We start from the raw sequence: 19246 nt of genomic DNA on the forward strand, positions 1-19246 counted from the left end.
ACCTTGTTGTTGGACTGCTGCCCGAAGGAAGAGGCGCTTCCCGCCCCCTGCTATGTACTTTACACACTGAAAGATGTTACTGAAGTGGCGCAGAGACCCTAAAATCAGCAGTTTATATACTCTCGCGGAAAGTTCGAGGCGTTTGAGGAAAGAAAACACCCGCCCACAATCATGTATTGGTTAGGGATAAGCAGCATATCCAATTTGAAGAAGAAACCCCTTATTGGTCGTAAATTAATTAAGGAAATTCGGGATTGGCTAAATTCAAAACAAGGGGAAAGAAAGGGGAATACAGCCAACTTAAACAATACCAGAAAGAAATTTAACAAGAAACAAACTTTTGAAATTAAACTTTCTCCAAAAAACAGTTCTTTCACTTCGCACTAGTGTGCACCATTGTAGTTTTTCAGTAGTGTCCTCTAGAAGAGAAAGTTCACACTTCTTACTATAAGCAAAACAAAAATACGTCGAAAACGACCCAGTTCAGAAACTTCAAAATTTCCAAGTAGTGACATCTTCTGGGTAACTTGAAAATTAATACATTAGATAAAGTTCAGACTTCCTCCAGTAGGGGAGTTTCAACTGGCGCAAATTTTAAATTAGCGGCGTGGAGGTGTACCGCCCGGTACAGACCTCGCCCCCCAAAAGTCCTCCAAGGGGTAACACAGAATAACATAAACTTTTGTTTGAAAACAAGGTCCAAGTTATGATGTTGCTATGGAGATTAATTGCAGAAGCATTTATCAAAATTGTTGAAATTTGATTTGATCCAGTTTCAAAAATTCTCGTAGTAACTGCTGAAGTAATGTCTTTATGTTTGTAGAAGTTGAATTCAGAAGGAAAATTTTATTTTTTTAAGGTTGATGAAAAATTTACTAAGTCCACCAGATATTGCTGTTGAATTCCCAAGTGTGGTAATTGCTGATAGTAAATGTCCATGTAGTTGATTAAATATTTCGATGTTGATTAAGTTGGATTGCCAGACCGGCCGTTGCAGCTTGTGTCCAAAGGCGGCCGCTCGGACCCCTCAAGTACCCTGAGATACCGCTCGCCCGCACTATGAGAGGAGCAGTGGTGTTGAAGCACGCCGCGCCCGCGGTGAACATGCAGGTCGCGGGCCAGTTACAGGTTGTGCGCCGCACATCAGCCTTGGCCGGGAGGAGGGCTCCGGCTCGCCGTGCACCTGTCGTCCTCGCTGGAGAAGAGGGGGCCCTTCCTCTATCCCAGTCGCGGCACGGCGCCGCGCGGCTGCGGGGGCACTGAAACATTAAAGCTAGGCGGCAGAATTTTGTTGGACCATCATCTTTTTTTTGAGGGCACAGGCTTTGTGGAGAGGTTGAGGGGCCAGTGGCGTGCAGATATCCATGGCATTTTATAAGCCACTGTGTGATGTGGAGCAGGAGACGGGAGCGTGGTAATGGCCGTGGTAAGGACAGGATGGCAGTTTAACTAATTGGGGGAGGTTTACAAAAAATAATTACACATAAGGGAAACAGCTCCCAAGGGCAGAAGGCCTAAAAGTGAAACCCCTCCAAAAATATAACCTTCATATTTCTTTCAAATTATATGAAGCAAGTTAACCCAAAAATTACACCGGTTTCACCTGGGACAGGTGAACCCTAAATATCCTCTCGGTGGCTGGATTACTTAATAACAACGTAACCGGCGTAAGGAAATCGAGAATGATACACGGCCCATGAAATCTGGGGGCAAGCTTGCCCGCGGGAACAAAATTCTTGACCATCACTTGGTCGCCTACCTTCAAATTGGTGGGTCTCCGTCCACGATCATATCTTTCCCTAACCTTTTCATGAGACACTTTAAGATTGGCTTTAGCCTTCTTCCAAAGATCTTTAATGTTGTCTGGGTCTATTGTCTCAGGTAGAATGTCACTCAGAGACCAGAGGTTAGAGAGCGGCGTGTTGGGAATGAACTTAAACATCAAAGAAGCTGGAGTAAATTTATGTGATTCATGAACCGCCGAATTCAAAGCAAAAGCTAACCAATGCAGGGACGTGTCCCACCTGGAATGATCTTCATGATGATAGGCAATAAGCGCGGACCTGAGATTACGATTAACCCGTTCAGCCAGAGATGGTTGAGGGTAATAAGCAGAAGTCGTCACATGAGAGATGGATAAGTCGAAACAGAATTTATGAAAAAGATTTGATGTAAACGCCTTAGCATTATCAGACACAATATATTGGCACGGACCAAAAGGAGCAAAGATAGAATTTAGACAAGTAATGGTGGACTGAGCGGTAGCCAGCTTAGTCGGAAATAACCAGGAAAATCTTGTAAAACCATCTACGCATACAAAGATGAACTTGTTGGCATTTCCCTTTGACTGGGGGAAGGGTCCTACATAATCAATGTACAGGCGTTCCATGGGGCGCGACGCTTGATGCGAAGACAGAAGGCCTACCTTGGTGGACATGGTTGGTTTACTAAGCAAACAAGATTTACAAGCTTTTACTAGTTCACGGATTTCACCGTCCATACCCTTCCAGATAAACCTTTCACGAATCTTTTCACGGGTTTTAAAGATTCCAAGATGCCCCCCTAATGGGGTCTCATGATAGTACTTGAAGATCATAGGTACAAGAACAGCTGGAACGACAACCTTCATCATCTTATCATGCCTTGATGGGCAACATAAAACACCATTCCTCAGAACATAAGGGACGACATGTTCCCCAGAAGAAAGGGTTTCCATTATCGGAGCCAGCGTCGGATCTTCACGTTGGTATTTTTCGATATCTTTAAAGAGCATGGGAGCATCTGTTAAGATGGCATTAACATCAGATAGCATGGACTCGGGAGGTGAAGAATTATCGACCGGATCATGGGTCTCGACCTCGTTGGAAAACATACGGCTGAGTCCATCCGCAACAACATTTTCGGTACCTCGGATATGCCTGACATCGAATTGGAAGGCAGAAATACGGATGGCCCAACGGGCTATACGACCAGTACGACGCGGCCTACCTAAGACCCAGCTTAAGGCTTGATTATCTGTCTCCAGGTCGAATTTGACATGTTCCAGATAGAGACGGAACTTTTCTAAAGCAAATAAGACTGCCAAACCTTCGAGCTCATAGATGGAATACTTGGCTTCTTGAGCCGATAGAGTCCTAGATGCATAGGCGATGGGTCGCCTCCCTAGTTCGGTCTCTTGAAGAAGGACTGCAGCTACTGCTGACGACGACGCGTCAGTTTGGACGATGAATTTCTTTGAGAAATCAGGCATAGCAAGGACAGGGGCATTACAGAGAGCTAATTTAAGATCTTCAAAAGCGGCTTGTTGAGAAGGTCCCCACTCGAATTTGATGCCTTTCCTACGAAGAAGGTTTAAGTGCGCCGCTCTATTAGCGAAGTTAGGAATAAACTTCCTGAAGAAATTCACCATACCAATGAACCTGGCGATACCTTTAATGTCCTTGGGAGGTTTAAAATCACGGATGGCCTGTGTTCTAGAATGATCGACTGCAACACCATCAGGTGACACAATATGCCCTAGGAATGACATAGAGGGCTTCGCAAATTCAACCTTGGACAACTTAACAGTTAACCCAGCCTTACGAAGGCGATTAAGAACTTCTCGCAGATGATCTAGATGTTCTGCAAAAGTCTCCGAAAATACGACGACATCATCCAAGTAGTGATACAAGTACTCAAATTTGATGTCGGAGAAGACCCTATCTAGCAGCCTAGTGAGTACAGCTGCTCTCGTGGGGAGCCCGAAAGGCACGCGGTTGTATTCATACAAATTCCAATCCGTGGCAAACGCTGTAAGATGTTTAGACTCTTCCGCTAGGGGAATTTGATTGTAGGCCTGATTCAAATCCAACATGGTGAAGAACTTGGCCTTACGGAACCATGAAAAACAAGAGTGAAGGTCGGGAAGGGGCACAGATTGTAACACCACCTTCCGATTGAGAGCCCTATAATCAATGACAGGCCTGAAGCCCCCTTGGGGTTTCGGGACTAGAAAAATAGGCGAAGAATACGCCGACTTAGAGGGCCTAATAATACCATCCTTCAACATCTGATCGATGATTTCTTTCAGAGCCTTCATTTTAGGTGGAGATAGCCTATAAGGTGGAAAACGGACAGGAATCGAATCCGTGACCTCAATTTTGTATTCGATAAGGTCAGTAACACCAAGAGTATCAGAGAACACCTCTGGGAACGACTGACACAACTTACGAATACTATCAGCCTGCTCCTCAGGTAGATGTCTAAGGTCTAACAACATCTCATCCTGGGTAGGCGAAATAGATGAACATGACGCAGAATTACAATTTAACAAGGGGATTTTACAATTGGAAGCAAATTTGAATGTGCACGACTTACTCTGAAGATCGAGCACAAGACCCGTGTGAGAAATATAGTCGGCTCCCAACATGATGGGGCAAGACAAGTGCTTAGCCACAAACAATTTGATTTTCCATGTTAATTTAAAAATACGAATTTTGACATTTACAGAACCGAGAATTTCTAATGGAGATGAATTAGCCGAAACATATTGAACAGGAGATGAACCATAGTCAGGTAGTTTACAAACCGATTTCAATTTTGAATACCATTGATCCGAAATAATTGAACAAACACTGCCTGAATCTAATAGAGCTGTAATAGGCTCATTATTTAACTCAATTTTAAGAAAAGGAACAGGTGCGGGGGTGTCCGCCGCAATCCTCAGACACTCTTTGGGGCATTCAAAAGATGAATTTGAAGACTGAACGTTCCCTGAATTTACGACCTGTTTGCCAGGGGCTGAGCCTTGGGAAGCGGAATTAGTCGACTCAGCCGAAGCCGCTAGTCACTTATTATTAGTGACATTGGTGGAAGTTGCACCAGAAGTTGAGCAGGAGGGGGTGCTATTTGAATTTGGGCAATTCTTGGCGATATGTGAGAAAGCCCCACACTTAAAACAGCCTTGTGATGAGCCAGCTCCATTATTTGCCCTACTAGATTTGATCAATGGACACTTGTTCCGAAGATGGTCAGGCGACCCGCAAGCGTAACATTTACGAGGTGTGACTGATCGGCGAGGTGGAGGCCGAGTATTACTAAAAGAAGGCGGGGGTTCTTTCGCGACACGCAAGGAATCGGCGTATCTAACTCCTTCCGCTGAGACGGCCAATGCTTCAAGTTCAGAGAAGGTTTGCGGGCACGCCGCGAAACACAAATATGACCTATAGGATGGTGAAATTCCTTCTACAATAGCCTGTACAATCTGATCTTCAGGAAAATGAAGAGCAAACACCCTAGTATAAAACTTAATGTCTTGTATGAAATCAGCCAGATTTTCATCCAATCTCTGTACTCGATAATAGTACTTCTGAATCAGAGATGACCTCGCGCGAGCAGGAATAAAATTTGCAAGTAGATGTGCATGAAAATCTTCAATAGATGACTGTTCGGCAATGGCTCTTACTATTTTATCTGAGAGAATACCTGTTGCGTAGGGATAGATGATTTGCAAAATCTGACATGGAGAAAGAGAAAAAACCAGGGCATGATCCTGAAATTCAACTAAAATCCTCAAGAAAGAAATAACTTCACTGGTAGTGTTAACCGAAAACTTCGACATACCTCTGAGCAACATTGCCAATGGATGAGGCAAGCTGCTGAACCCAGGTGACATAGTAGGTAAAGGTTTCAGTGGCAAAGAAGTTAATTCAGAACGTACATTATTCAACGATGCACGGCGTTCAGACTCGTTGTCCAATGGGGCAGAGGTCGTTTGAGCTCCAACGGTTATCCTATTGACTTCTCCCTTAGGAGGCTCTTCCTCGCTACCTACATTCACCGTGATGGTTTGATCGATTTTGGGAGGAACTTCCCCAGTTAACAATTGGGTAACCTTACTGGATAATTCAGAAATACTTTCAAGCAACGTACTAGCTTCCTTCCTGTGAACGTCATTCAACTTCAGAGACAACAGATCGTTAACTCTATTTGAAAAATGAAATAGCCTGGCTTGCACACGCTTAATTTGATTCGGAGAAGGATCATTTTCGTCAAATAAACTAACTACAGTTGCTAGCCCAGTAGTATTCTCGGTGATCGTGGAAAGAGAGTCGTCAATTTCTTTCTCTCCCAAAGTGGGGATGGAAATGGGCAAATCAAGGGACTCTCTAAGCTTGTTTGTGTCTACTGCAACCGTGCCTCCAGATTGCACATTTCTAATAGTTAATTCATAGATCAACTCCTCTTTGCGCAAATAGTTGAGATGGAGAACATCGCGAGGGCCGGGCTTGATGACAGAACAATTTTGAAAAAGAAAAAATCAAAATTTCCAGCAACAGAGAAAATTGTTAGAGTTCGAATCAAAACAATGTTTAGCCGTCAAAAGGGGCTAAATTGAGACCCATTCAACCACGCTCTGCTACCACTTGTTACGGAGTTTTCCGTGGTAGGTAGAGGTGAAAGAAGGTGCGGGGGTGAACAGATCTCAAGCTACAAAATTAAAGTTAATTTAAAATTTAACAAGGTTATATTTTCTTTCCAAAATTCAGAAAGAAACACGAATGGCAGGTACAGAGTAGCAAGGTAACAAATTACAAGTACAGTATTCACAAGATTTGGGCTTCGAGCCCCTAACTCACAATTCTTGGGCAATTAGCCCAACTTTACACCAAAACAGTTTTCAACAGAGGGGCAGAAAACCCCATTCATGCCCAGGAGCACTTGCTCCAAATTACACCGTAAGGCCTCCTTGAGGCGCGCAGAAAACAAAATTTTCAAGAAAGAGCAACTTGCTCTCAAAATTTAAGCCTATCAAAGGCCACACCAAATTCCACCTTCAAGCTGTCCACTAGGGACATAAACACAGGGGTAAAATACCCAACCTACTGAGGCCTATTAAGCGAGAAAAGGATAATTAATTGGCCTCTAAAATACCAATTTGAGAGGAGGCGAAGCACTCCTAATACATTTGTTTAAAACCTACTTGGCACTAGGCCGTTAATGCAAGGGCTAATCCTATACTACAGAGGTGACTTTTGAAGGAAACAATTTACATTACGTTAAGGAAGAAACGGATGTGAAAATAAGTTCACCTCAATGCAATATGAGAGGGAGCTCGAGAGGGTTAAGCACTCTCTATCCCAATATGAAGCTTAAAAGATAGAATAAATACAAAGATTCTTTACATTTTAGGGAAAGTTACATGGGGGAAAAGCTTCGGACCCGCCCCGAGAGTTAAACTGCTGAGCTAGCAAGAAAAGAAGTTATTAATCGGCCATTACCTTGTTGTTGAACTGCTGCCCGAAGGAAGAGGCGCTTCCCGCCCCCTGCTATGTACTTTACACACTGAAAGATATTACTGAAGTGGCGCAGAGACCCTAAAATCAGCAGTTTATATACTCTCGCGGAAAGTTCGAGGCGTTTGAGGAAAGAAAACACCCGCCCACAATCATTTATTGGTTAGGGATAAGCAGCATATCCAATTTGAAGAAGAAACCCCTTATTGGTCGTAAATTAATTAAGGAAATTCGGGATTGGCTAAATTCAAAACAAGGGGAAAGAAAGGGGAATACAGCCAACTTAAACAATACCAGAAAGAAATTTAACAAGAAACAAACTTTTGAAATAAAAATTTCTCCAAAAAACAGTTCTTTCACTTCGCACTAGGGTGCACCATTGTAGTTTTTCAGTAGTGTCCTCTAGAAGAGAAAGTTCACACTTCTTACTATAAGCAAAACAAAAATACGTCGAAAACGACCCAGTTCAGAAACTTCAAAATTTCCAAGTAGTGACATCTTCTGGGTAACTTGAAAATTAATACCGTCAATAAAGTTCAGACTTCCTCCAGTAGGGGAGTTTCAACTGGCGCAAATTTTAAATTAGCGGCGTGGAGGTGTACCGCCCAGTACAATTATTATTATTATTATTATTATTATTATTATTATTATTATTATTATTATTATTATTATTATTATATCTTACGCACTGCAGATGACCGCAGAGGTATGAGTTCATCCACTGAAGACTGTTTGTCGAGAACTGGAGTTTAAATAGTTTGGAAAGTAGTATGCCTATGTCAACTGAGTCAAAAGCTTTAGAGAAGTCAAAAAGAGCTAGGATGGTAACTTGTCTTTTGTCCATCGCATTGGGAATGTCGTCTGTAACCTCAAGTAGTGCAGTACTAGTGCTGTGGTTACGTCGAAAACCATACTGGTGTTCGTCAAGAATATCGTGTGTTTACAAGTAGTTGGAGACTTGATGGTGTACAATGAGTTTTAGGGCTTTCGAAAGGACCGATAATATACTTACAGGTCTATAATCGGTTACGTCTTCAAGCGGTGATTTTTTAGCGAGCGGGACTACAACGGCAGCTTTCCATAAGGAGGGATACGCGCCAGTCATTTATGAATGGTTAAATATGTGAGTTATAGTAGGTAAAGTTGTGTCAATTATTGTCTTCATAATTTATATTTCTATGATGTATATCCCCTTGGACTTTGATTTTATTCTAAATATGTCTTGCTTTACTTGCGAGGATGTCACATGTGAAAAGTTAGAATTTTTCTCTGTCAGGTGCAGGGGAGTTGTAATTGCTGTATAGTGTTCTATGTTTCCTTTCTCTGTCAATGGTATGTCCTGGAGTGGTAAAATATGTAATGTGGGAGTCCAGGGATATGTCAAAAGGATGATCGTCTCCTTGTTTACCTATTCCCCTGTGCCTTAGTTCTTTCCAAGCCATAGCAGGTCTAGTATTTTGCTTTAAGAGGGCATGTGCATGTCTAATTCTAGCGTTGCGTACTGCCTGCGATGTTTTATTTCGTAGCCGTTTAAATGCGTCAAAATTGTCTTGTGTCGGTTGTCGCTTAAACTTTCTGTGTGCGGCATCTCGTCTTGTCATTAACTTCTTTAGCTCCAGGTTTAGCCACGGTGCTGGGGCTCGTGTTACCCGTAATGTTTTCGGCGGGGCGTGTCGATCATAGACCGCTGTCAGATATTCGTTAAATATGTTTACTTTAATGTCAATATCGTCAGCTGTCAGTATATGGTGCCATGGAACATCTAGTGCGTCTTCAGCAAACATACTGTAGTCAATTTGAGAGAGATCTCTGAATGTAATAGTCCTTGGTTTTGTAGTTCGGGTCTTTAAGGTGTAGGACATGTATATTAGGTCATGAGCTGAAATTCCTGGTACAGATGTCTGTCAGTGTTGTAGTACTTTGTCTGTATTCTTGACAATCATTAAGTCGATTGTCGCGTGTGACGTGATGGTGTGGTGTGTAGGGAGTGTTTGCAAAATGCTCATATCGCAGGACGTAGTCATGTTTATAAGCTGCCGACATGCGGCATTGTTGCTTCCGGTGTCTGTGTATAAGTCACCCATGACAATTACATGTTCATATTGCGGGAGTACACGTAACAATGCGTTCTCTACGTCCTCCAAATGTCCAATAGCGAGAAGGTAATGTACTAGAAGGAATAACTTTCCTATTCTTGGACGATTTTTGTAAATAAGAGGCATTTTTATATATAATTTTGGCGTGTGGTTTGATTACTGTACTGCTTGTGCGTGTTTGTTTTTAACTGGAACTAAGTTTGGTAAGGAAGTGGCTGTGAAGTGTCGGCATTTGAAGTGGGGAAACCATTGAATATCACTTCTGGATTGTTTAATTATGGGATTTAAACATCACAAATATATTACCTGAAAGTTTGTGGACTCATGTTTCAGTGCTTCAAACCAGTTTTTAATTCGTGTAAGAGCCAGGAACTGAACAATGGCCAACCGGAAGGGAAGTTACTTTTCTGAGATCAAGTAAGAATCTTTGAGTATACTTTCACGTTTTCCAGTAGGATTTTCAGAAATATCACGATCGCCAACTTTGCACCATGCCCAGGCCTTGTGCTTTCTGTCGCTCACTAACCATTAAGGGAGGCGTTACAAGGGGTGATCACCGGTTGACGGAAATTCCCTTCTCCTCGACGCTCAGTCCTTCCGTAGCTCATTCAATAAGTTCGAAATGTTCAGGTAGTACATGAGGGTTGAAGCCCTCAGAAGAAATATTAATTTTAAATGAGTAAGGACGGGGGGTTACGATGAAATTCAATAAAATTTTGAGGGGGGACCTACACCTTTGACATAGGAAGATGGGGTGTATTAAATTTATTTCCGCATGAATGTAAATGAACACCTAATGGAAACTTACTATGACAATCACATTATTTCTTAATAATATGCCTTCATATTTAGAAACAATATAAACCTATGTCTTTATATATAATTAATTATTCAAAATGGCGGTGTATAGTGGCCACTATTTTGCCGTTTCCCTGATAATTTCCCAAAATTTCTTTTTTAATTATGATTAGTAATTTTATAGCTACAACATATACTAGAATCAGTGAAGTCCATCAAGTATAAATATTTTTTTCATGAAGTTACTTTTTCATTAATTTTCATTTGACAATTTTTTTAAACTTAATTAATGAATAATTCTGGTATACCTTCTTCTCCTCTATGAAATATACATGCATGAAAAATTTCATCTTAATATCTTAAAAGCTTTCAGAGTTGTGAGGGAAACGGTTCTGGAAAACAAAAGTTACGGGAAAAGAGCAACAAACTTACCGATAAAAGGCTTGCTTGGGTGATAGAGATTCACGTTTATTGTCATAATTGCGAAAATATTGGAGATACTAACAAAAATTTTGCACTTTTATAATGAGAAAAGTTCATTTTTAAATTAAAAAGTTGAAAAATAGCATTTTTATCGATCAAATGTGTCGGCCCCACCTTAAGGGTATATTTACACTAGAAATATACTATCAGCAGTACGAAGGTATTGCATCCTATCTCTTTTCTCAAGAACTGCAGCAGCTAATCTTACGGAATTTTCTCAAATATTCTAACTTTTTTCTCGAACATTGTGTTAAATTTATTCATACTCATCGTCAGCTTCCATGCACTTGCCTCACCTGTGAGTGAGACGCTGTATGCCGACCTCGCAAAATTCCTTGTTCTAGTTCGAAGATCAGAACGAAGATTATATTTCGGTTCTTAGTCGTTCAGTGAACTGGCGTTAACGGAGTGCATCATGAAAGGGCAAGGAAGATGAAAATTTGAAGGGGCCAGATCCTGACTCTACCCTGGATGAGGAAGAATATTCCATTCCACGCTTTGTTTCTCCTGTATACAGGGCTGGCGTGAGGTCGTAAAGAACCAGAATGTCGTCCATGGAATTATTTCGGCCGCAGCTCTCCGAAAGAACGCTTTCAGCTTTTCAGTGTATCTACATACCGTTTTCAGTTATTGAGGCACCTCTGTCCGCAAAACCCTCAAGCAAAACACTTTCGTCATGACTTTACCCGCAGAAAGCATGTCCTTGTATATTCTCTTGCGGGGTGAAGACTTACGGTGTCATTCCATGGACTGTCTCTTCGTCTCCAAATCGTAATCATAAACCCATATTTCATTTCCTGTCTCTTTGCGTGATAGAACACTCCTCACTCCCACCTTTTGTGTGCCGTTGCAGAAGTTCGGAACATACGACCCTCCAGGTCTCTTTCTGTAACCAAACTTCTTAATGATGTTGCCCACAACTAGTAGTCTACCACCTGCTATGTCAATGAGTACACGTGTTGTGATCTCGACATCTTCTTTGATGCCGTTCTGAACCTTGTTGTTTTCAGTCACTGCAGTTGCTGGCCGGCCACGGAGAAGTTTGGCAACTATATTCAATTTCTCCGGTCCTGAAGTGTTCCGCCCTTATTCCTGACTGCACTGATGTCAACGGCATTATCACCCTACCCATTTTTGAGTCGAGTGTGAATCTTAATTGAAGTAATTCAATCGCGGGTCTTTGTTTTTTTCAGGTATCTGCCATATTCGCCATTTCGAAATATAAATGGCAGCATTCACTGGAAGTGTCACAACACAACGTGATGGAGGGCCAGGTTTGAAAGGCAAAAAATAATGTAAGGCATTATTTTAGTACCTACCCGGAGGCCCCGGGTTCGATTCCCGGCCAGGTCAGGGATTTTTACCTGGACCTGAGGGCTGGTTCGAGGTCCACTCAGCCTACGTGATTAGAATTGAGGAGCTATCTGACTGTGAGATCGCGACCCGGTCTAGAAAGCCAAGAATAACGGCCGAGAGGATTCGTCGTGCTGACAACACGGCACCTCGTAATCTGCAGGCCTTCGGGCTGAGCAGCGGTCGCTTGGTAGGCCAAGGCCCTTCAAGGTCTGTAGTGCCATGGGGTTTGGTTTGGTTTTATTATTTTAGTACCGCTGTAATACATTTTGGTTCATAGAATGCAGGCATATGTTCCTATGAATGAATTCAACGACTTCATCGAAGAAATATAAGCTTTTCTAATAATGGTTACGTAATATCATAAATACCTGTATATTCACATTGTACATTCGTGCTTTCCGAGAGTAATGGAGAAAAAAACAGAATTTATCTTCCCCTGTGGAATTGTTCCGGGTACTCCGGTTTTTCCTGTCATCTTTCATTCCAGCAACACTCTCCATTCTCATTTCATAGTATCTATCAGTCATTAATAAATGTCTCAGTTTGATGAATACTCCAAACTCTTAGTAAAGTATTAAGAGATGATAATAATAATTTCGTGTAGAGCCTCCGTGGCTCAGACGGCAGCGCGTCGGTCTCTCACCGCTTGATACCGTGGTTCAAATCCCGGTCACTCCATGTGAGATTTGTGCTGGACAAAGCGGAGGCGGGACAGGTTTTTCTCCGGGTGCTCCGGTTTTCCCTGTCATCTTTCATTCCAGCAACACTCTCCATTCTCATTTCATAGTATCTATCAGTCATTAATAAATCACTTTGGGAGCGGCGACCCCATCGTATTAACAGCCTACATCTGCTTCGTTCATTACATCCCTGACCCGGTCAATGACTGGAAAACAGGTTTTAGAGTTTCAGTTTCAATAATTTCGTGTGGCTATTTCTAGCCGAGTGCAGACCTTGTAAGGCAGACCTTCCAATGAGGGTGGGCGACAACTGCCATGTGTAGGTAACTGCGTGTTATTGTGGTGGGGGATAGTGTTATGTGTGGTGTGTGAGTTGTTGGAATATTGGGGACAGCACGAACACCCAGCCCCCGGGCCACTGGAATTAACCAAGGAAGGTTAAAATTGCCGACCCGGCCGGGAATCGAACCCGGGACCTTCTGAACCGAAGGCCAGTACGCTGACCATTCAGCCAATGAATCGGACAGTATTAAGAGATGAACGAAGCAATAACAAATCCATTCGACTTAGTGAGTGGAAGTGTGGTTTGAACCGTGAAACTTGCAATCACTGATATCAATGGGAGGAGGTGTCAGTTGTCCTGATATTAAAAACTGATTGTTAAGTGCGGAAGTTATTCTACAGTATTTCTCGGAATTACTGTAAAACATGTTTACGAAATATTGCTTGTCATTCTCCCCTAATATAGACAGCTTTAGTGCCAATTGTGAGACTATACGTATTTTACTAGTTGATGTGTACCAGTATTAATCCAAATTTTTGGTGAAAATGCGTCATATGTTAATTATTCTTCGATAGGTTGATGGAAATTTAAGGACCTAACATGAAAATATAATCTATGCAGCAGTACTAAATAATTGGAGGGTCCTAAGTAAGTTATATAATCAACAATAGTACTTATAACTTCGTTATTAAATAGCTTGGTACCATTTTACGTTATAAAATTCCACGCGGAAGTTATGCCTGGTGATACCTCATCGTTCTCTATGAATACGGAAGGAATTTAGATGATGATGATGATGATGCTTGTTGTTTAAAGGGGCCTAACATCGAGGTCATCGGCCCCTAGGAAGGAATTTAAACAAGCAGCTTCACTTTCTTCTTCTTCTTCTTCTTCTTCTTCTTCTTCTTCTTCTTCTTCTTCTTCTTTAGTGATAGTATAAATATCCAAAAGAATCACTATGCCACGGGGATGCAGGAAATTCATGAAATTTGCTCGTTGCATGTATCTTGAATATATCTCACATATTGAATATTATCCGAGTACAAGTAATGTTAGTTATAGATACTGTTTTCTTCAGAGTCCTCTGGAGGTTTCACACGTTGATTAGGTGAAGGGCTATAGGATTTCTGACAGAATGGTGGCGTAAGGTCATGGAGGGACGTCTAGTGTGAACAGACATCTAAATCATGGGCTGCAATTTATTATCCAAATGTAGCGGTAACATTTAATAGCTTTGCAGTGAGTTAAGCTGTACTGTTGGGCGCCTGATTCACTGAACGAGCGAAGAAGTCATGGCAAATACAAAGGCGATGTCTTTGATAAATTTGTAAGCTTAACAGTTCTTTACATCACATGTGAGCTATATTGGAACCTCTTTATATCAAATTATAACTGAAGTCGACGTCAAAGTCTCCGATAAACTATTTCTATCAACCTAAGTGCTTCTCCTGTAATATAGGCATCCCCCTCCGTTCGATATAGGATCAAAGGAAGCTTCGTCTTGGCATATTTTTCAGATTTTCGATCGAACCCGAAGACAGTTTCTTGGTATTTGCTTTATGTAGCACCGACACACATAGGTCTTATGGCGATGATGGGATAGGAACGGTCTAGGAATTGGAAGGAAGCGGCCGTGGCCTTAATTAAGGTACAGCCGCAGCGAAGGTTTCTTAGGACATAAATTGGTTACTTGTATCTGATAACTACACACTTCTTTGCGAACCTGTGAGGTTAAAAGTGTTTGGAGAACGCTTGAATTATTTCGATAATCTGAGTGACTGGTTCCACGTATCGGAAGAAAATTAAAATGGAAAATGTGATCATGCCTTCGAAGTTCCTAATTGTAATCTTCTTTTGGGAATAAGAATTCGTTCTTGTGGAAATTGAATATATCATAACTTTAGAATTTTGGCAGGATATTAGTGATCTTACATTCTTAATTTTATTTCGGCCTTATATACAGTGATATGTTTCAATAACTGTACTCACGGTACAGATTCGTAGGTAATATTTTCGTGTTGAATCAATCAATCAATCAATTAATCAATCAATTAATCAATCAATTTATCATGTGACACATTTCCAATTTTTAACAAGCTGCTTTACGTCGCAGCGACACAGATTGGTCTTATGGCGACGCAGGGACTGGAAATGGCTAGGAGTGGGAAGGAAGCGGCCGTAGCCTTAATTACGGTACAGCCCCAACATTTGACTGGTGTGAAAATGGGAAAGCATCTTCAGGTCTGCCGTCAGTGGGTTCGAACCTACTATCTCCCGGATGCAAGCTCACAGCTGCGCGCTCGTAATCGCACGCCCAACTCGCCCGGTGACGCATTCCCACCACGAATTAGGCCTAATAGCATTTGCCTGGTGTGATGTACCTTAATTAAGGCCACGGCCGCTTCCTTCCCACGCCGAGCTATTTTCTATCTCATAGTCGCCATAAGACCTCTCTGTGTCGGTGAGACGTATAGCAAATTCTAGAAAAGAAGAGATATCCAGTGGGATATTCACTGAAGCTCTTCAAACGTAGAATAATTTTATAACGTTAGTTAAATGTGCCTTTTAAAGAAGTCATTGTGCAGCAGAACATGCCCTCGGACACTCCCAGCACTAAAAGCCATACGATAAATAAATAAGTAAAGAAATAAGTAATTGGGGAAATGCCAGTCAGCTACGAGAGAGTCTGTGGGCACCAGGGTGTTACACGCTGGATGGGCACTTCCCTAGGTAGACTCGTAGTGATGACCCGGTTGACAGTGGACGTCTCGTGTCCGCCCATACAGACGTGTCCGTGGCCGTTATTGAACAGAAGATAGACGTTGGACTGTGCACTTGTGCGGGCATTATCTATATATACTCTACTGGTATGTCTGGGTTGACTGCGCTCCGCATTTTACGACAGGACCTGAAGGTGAGCAAGAAGTGTTCAAAGTGAGTACCATATCAGTTAACAATGGTGCAGAAGTCGACGTGATATGAACCCAAGTGGATACCACATGGAACGATTTCAGCTAGATTTGCATTATTGCAGTTGATGAAACCTAGGCATGTGCGTACGAACCAGAACTGAACCTTCAATCAGCTGAATGACATTATCTGGCGTTATCACGATGACACAAGATGCGATATAATCCGTCGCCGCCGGGCTGAGTGGCTCAGACCTTTGAGGCGCTTGCCTTCTGACTCCAACTTGGCAGGTTGGATCCTGGCTCAGTGCGGTGGTATTTGAAGGTGCTCAAATACGTCAGCCTTGTGTCGGTAGATTTACTGGCACGTAAAGGAATTCCTGTGGGACTAAATTCCGGCAATCGGCGTCTCCGAAAACCGTAATAAAAGTAGTTAGTGGGACGTAAAGCAATTATTATTATTATTATTATTATTATTATTATTATTATTATTATTATTATTATTATTATTATTATTTTTATTATTATAATCCGTCGCCAACGAAGGTTATGCTCATTGATGCGTACAACAACCATGGTATACTTGAGAGCCATACCGTTCGTGAGGGTCCACACCGTAAATGCCCTGCACTACAGCACATTTCCTCAAGGGTAGCTGCGTTGTACGCTTCGACGGAAACGTCCGGCACTGTTGGATAATGCCTTACTCCTCCTAAAGCCCACACTGTAGGCCGCGTTAGGCAACTTGTACAGCGGTGGGGGTGGGAAGTCTCTACCCATTCACCAGATTTCAGTCCATGAGATTTTGATCCCACTCCAAAAGAGGAAGCCGATGCGCTGGGTGCACTTTACAGACAAGACGACCATCGTAACAGCATATCAGCTATCGGTGATACACACTGACGAATCCAGCACCATTGATGGTATTCGACGTCTTCCCCAGCGCTGCCAGCGGTGTGTTCAACCCATAGAGGACTGTTTCGAAGAACGTCAGTAGTTTGCAACGCACATTCGTGTTTTGATTGTGAATGATAGAATACTACTACACTGCGTTCTTTGTGGATATTATTCTATTGTTCCCCTGTCGTTAGCTCCTGTACCTCGAACCAATGTGATGCTAGCACTGAGGCGCACATTATCCCGGCCTTCCAGCACGCATTGTGGATTCGCCGTGCTGCAGACTTATCGAACGATATAACAGAGTTGCGATAACTTATGAGACAACCCCCATATCAAGAGGAATGCCCAATGACACTAACTGTACAAAATTAGCTTTCGGATGTATCACTTCACGCATTTCATTCATATACCACCTTTTATTTTCACAGTATTGGTCAGATATGAGGGACAAGTTAAGGTATGTGATTTTACCCATTGAGTGGATCGTCAGTGCCTCTAAAGTTTGACTGCGTGTAAGGAGCTCTGATATCATTTAACGGACACTAATTGAGGAATTTCCGTTCAAAAGTTATTTTCATCTTAAGAAGGTTGTGCGAAAAACGCAAGAAACATAAATAAAAGGTACATGGAACGTACGTATGATCGGGTTTTGTACAATTTTTAAGGAATTAAATCTTTCTGGGCAGGATTGCTCATGGCAATCGATAGGTCTAATATTCAACTACTGTAATGCATGTGGACGAAATACTGATTTAATTACTGGGAGTGGAAATAGTACATTTTTAACAGACACTCCTCAGTCATAAAGAGTAACTCCAGGAATATTGTAGTATAAACACACACACACACAGTTACAGATGTTTTTAACTACTTGAAGATTAATTCCAGGTAACTATTAAGTTAGACTTTTATGTGTATTTCGTCCATATCCAAGCCTGTGTACATACAGTACAATCCAGTACCAGTTCTTCTTCCTTAGCCTGTAGACGTACACTATTTAGCATAGGCCTCTTCAAATTCCCTTCACGCTGTCCTCTGCTGGGCAGACTGTATCCAGTCACACCCATCGGCATGACGTTTGATGTTATCATGCTTTCTTACCTGTGGTTGGCCGACGTTTCTCCTCGACTGTTGGACTATCCACTGCACCAGAGTTTTGGACCATTTCAAATTACCTCTTGCCACATGCCTCGCCCATTGCCACTTGCGCCTCATCACTCACTCAACCACATCTATGATTCCTGTCCTCTTGATCTGTTCGTTCTCCAGTAGTTTGTATTATGTAGAATATGAACCTAAAATAACCTTTGCCTTCTGCAGCTATGCAGCATACATACAGCCTTATTATAATGTGATAGAAACATCTCTCCTTGAATGATTTGACGTTTGTGCGTAAACACACCCGAAACACAAAAGAGACATATAATGACTACTTTAATACCTTTCCGGATGAATAATCAAGAAGGTTGATCTTTACCAATTCGGAGTTCATCATATGTTGTTCCAAATGACTAGACTACTCAACTATGGAACAGAACAAATCTGTTCATGAACGCGATACTGACATTCAAAAAAAAAAAAAAACTACTCCTGAAAGGCTACCTTGTGCTCCTAGGATCCCGTTGTAAGCCGATGATGAAGATATTCATTTTAAAGACGTGATCAGCAAGAAGGCCTACATGCTGTTTTTCTGAATTAAGCTTTTCCTTAGACATAAAAGGCATCTCATTCAGATCAATATTCTGAGTGGAATTCAATGATACCCCTCTGATATATAGTATTTATGGTCCCTGAATGGAGCTGACTGGGACTCAAGGATAGGCTACCCTTTTAGATTGTTAGCCGTTAGGTGCTAGGGTACTGACTGAGTTGCTGTTCTAGCTTGGTGAATGCCAGACTCCTTGGTCACGATAACGGACTCACTGAAGCACACTGTCCTTCAATCTTGTTCAGTGTGTCTTTTTAATTGATGGATTAAGTTAAAAACTGTTACTATTAAGATGCACTTAAAAACTCAAGTTAACGCAGGAATACTTTCTTTGCTATTGGCTTTACGTTGCACCGACACAGATAGGTCTTATGGCGACGATGGGATAAGAAAGCTCTAGGAGTTGGAAGGAAGCGGCCGTGGCCTTAATTAAGATACAGCCCCTGCATTTGCATAGTGTGAAAATGGGAAACCAAGGAAAACCATCTTCAGGCCTGCCGACAGTTTGATTCGAACCCACTATTTCCCGGATGCGCCCCTAACCGCACGGCCAACTCGCCCGGTAACGCAGGAATAAATACTGTATATACATATCGATAAAGTGAGGGGGAGAGAGAGAGAGAGACATGGCCCTGTTAATAACTTTGAGAGTTAAAATATTGCACAAATATGTTTATAGCTTTACAGATTTCGATGATTTTTAGTCAGGAGAATTGCGATCTTACTGCGTAGTGGCTGTCTGAGAGTGATCAGCGTCTA

General features: G+C 42.0%; 1 protein-coding gene across 1 annotated transcript in view; it reads left to right on the forward strand.

The window, feature by feature from the left end:
* side (sidestep) overlaps window positions 1-19246 on the forward strand; it is a 1669326-nt gene that overhangs the window by 156863 nt on the left and 1493217 nt on the right. The gene's annotated exons all lie outside the window — the stretch shown is intronic.

The sequence above is a fragment of the Anabrus simplex genome, chromosome 2 (genome assembly GCF_040414725.1).
Source record: "Anabrus simplex isolate iqAnaSimp1 chromosome 2, ASM4041472v1, whole genome shotgun sequence".
Taxonomy (NCBI): Eukaryota; Metazoa; Arthropoda; class Insecta; order Orthoptera; family Tettigoniidae; genus Anabrus; species Anabrus simplex.